We start from the raw sequence: 2,929 nt of genomic DNA, 5'->3' as shown, positions 1-2,929 counted from the left end.
TTATACTCAGCTGAAAGCTCACATGGGTTAAAATGGATGTCAAAATCTTTATCGTTACAAACGGTTTGGAACTAAAAGCTGTGTTGTCTGGAAGGACTTTGTTTGTGGACTGCTAAAGGGAGTCTACCACCCCTGAAGGTTTGCTACCGGGATTACAGTTATTACAATATTTTGAAGAGAAATTTGTTTATTTGAGTGCTTTCTGGGAACATGTGGGACTATGGGTTAGATTTATCGATGATATATTCTTATTGTGGCAGGCAGAAGAAATTCAACTAAAACAATTTGTTCTATATTTAAATCAATGTCACCCCAATATAAAATTTACATACCAAAGTGACAAAGACAAAATTGATTGTTTAGACGTCAATGTCTCAAAAGATAATTCGACTTTTCAGACCACAATTTTTCGAAAGAAAACTGACGTAAACAGTCTACTACAATATAGGAGCTGTCATCCAAAACCATTAAAAGACAGCCTACCCTTCTTCCAGATGCTGAGATACCGCAGAATCTGCTCAGATAACAAAGACTTCCAGGAAAAAGCTAAACTTCTAGGACAACGTTTGCAAGATAGAGGATACCCAAAAAAAACGATACAACGAGCTTACAAGAGAGCGAAATACAATCATAGAGACCATCTTCTTCAACCGAAAGTAAATATACAATCAGATATAGAAGATACAGATTATATGACCTGCATTCTGAGGCATACTAACGGAGCTAACAGAGTTACTAAGATTATAAAGAATCATTGGAACATTCTAGGCACTCTACCAGTTTTCACCGATATGAAATTATGCTTTGCATATAGCCGTTCAAAAAATCTAAAAGAATTACTCTGTCCATCAGTGTTGCCAGCACGCAATGACGAAATAGAAAGTTGGAATGGACATAAAAGATGCAATAATTGCGATATGTGTCCTATTATGCTAGAAATTAAGAGTTTTGTGCACCCACAGACAGCTAAAGAATATACTCTGAAAGTAAACACGAATTGCAAATCTGACTTTGTTGTATATTGTCTAGTCTGCCCATGCGGCAAAATTTATGTAGGTCAGACTACACGTTCTCTTCGAGTCCGTCTAATAGAACATAGGAGCACAATAACTATTAAGAAGATCAACACACCTCTAGTTAACCACTGCACCCAGAAAGGACACACGTTTGAACAATTAAAATGTTTTGTGTTACAACAAATTACAGAATTAAGAAACAAGATAGGTAGAAATAAAAGATTTATATTGTTACAAAACGAACAGCGTTGGATATTCCGTTTAAGTTCTTTGATACCTAAAGGACTGAACGGTAAAATAGAGTGGAGCCATTTTTTCTAATAATCAACACCAATAAATAGAATAAAATCATCTTTTCTAAATGACCCTTTTCGAAAACACCATCTTGAAATTATAGTGTTAGAAAATCAAAATAATTTTTGGTACACTAAAAAAACTGATCCTTTAAAGAACAATATCTCTTTAAATTAACGAAGTTGAATGAGACATGCCCCCTAAAACTCTAAGCTGGTTGGTCATGAGAATTAAAGGCGTCTGACGTAGTCTTTAAAAGGAGTAGCCATCTTGGGTCTCTATCAAGCAGTTCTAGTGCACATTATAGCAGAGGTATGTTAACATTATCAAAGTCTAAAGAATGTTTAAATGAATAGATGTTAAGAGTAATCTTTCCATTTGATGTTTTAGATATAACGAACCACCGTACCCTGAAGCAGGTCTTTCGAAACGACGGCCATCGTAGGTCGGGGTTCGATAAGCCCAACAGCAATTAAGAACGACTGACTCTGCTTTAAGCTAAGTAGCTGATTTGATAAATACTAGTGCCAGTTCTTGCTATTATGAGAAATAACGATATTCTAACATAATAAAATGAACGAATAGAGGTTTTTTTGAAGCCAATGATGATGAAGCCCAGCTTTCCATAGTAAAATACTAAACTGACAGTATTTACTGGAGGCTTCTAGAGGCTTTTTCCTCTAAATAAGCACTTTCTCTCTATAAATATTAAGATTAACAAATAGTGCTAAACGACGCCACATATGATTATCTCCCCACTATGTTTTTGATAATGTTTATTCACTACTGAACTCGGGAGATTACTTCTTTTCATGTTTTAGTTTGAGACCTAATACTAATATATATATATAAAGAGAGAGAGAGGAGCTATTGTGCTTATGAGTGGAGCTGGAATTAGTGGGAGCTGGAATTTCTGTGCTCTGTCATATTCCTGCTTTGAAAACACATATCATCCCCCCCCCCCCCCCAAGTATTATGTCTTAGATGTCTCCTAAAATAAGCAATCTAAAACTTACGGCTGATTTGTTGATTTAAAAAAAAAAAAATCTGAGAGTTGAGATTATTAACCTCATCCTAAGGGGGGCATTTCATTTCTGTAAATTTCCTCCTGGACATACAGCCCCATTAACCTTGGTCATCTGATAATTAAAAAAAAATACCTTTATTAGAACAGTAATGATTCTAGAAAGAGTACAAATGCATTTTTTTTAAGGTATGACTATTTTTTTCCTGGTTCAAACAGACAATTCAAAAAGTGAGCATTCCATCACCAATACCAGCATGTTTCACAACAGAGAAAACACGTGAGAAAAGTAGAAAGCTAATTACTGTATGTTATTTCTATATACATCCAAACTGATATACCTATAAACTGAAGGCAAGTCGACTTACTAGGAAAACAGAGTTCACTGTTAGTAACGATAGATACCCCACTAGTAACAGGCAGTATTAAAGATTTCTGTTGGTCAACAGTGGTCAACTTATTAGATAGTTAAACTCAATGCTCAGGAAACAAGGTGAAGTGTCAGATAATAATGTGTGTCTGAGCTGTGTGCTGTAAGCTTGCAAAACAGAAAGCTGACCAATTTGACTTAATTACTCAGTCGATGCAACAGAAG

Source organism: Microcaecilia unicolor, chromosome 1, assembly GCF_901765095.1.
Source record: "Microcaecilia unicolor chromosome 1, aMicUni1.1, whole genome shotgun sequence".
NCBI lineage: Eukaryota > Metazoa > Chordata > Amphibia > Gymnophiona > Siphonopidae > Microcaecilia > Microcaecilia unicolor.
Note: the sequence above shows the minus strand (reverse complement) of the source record.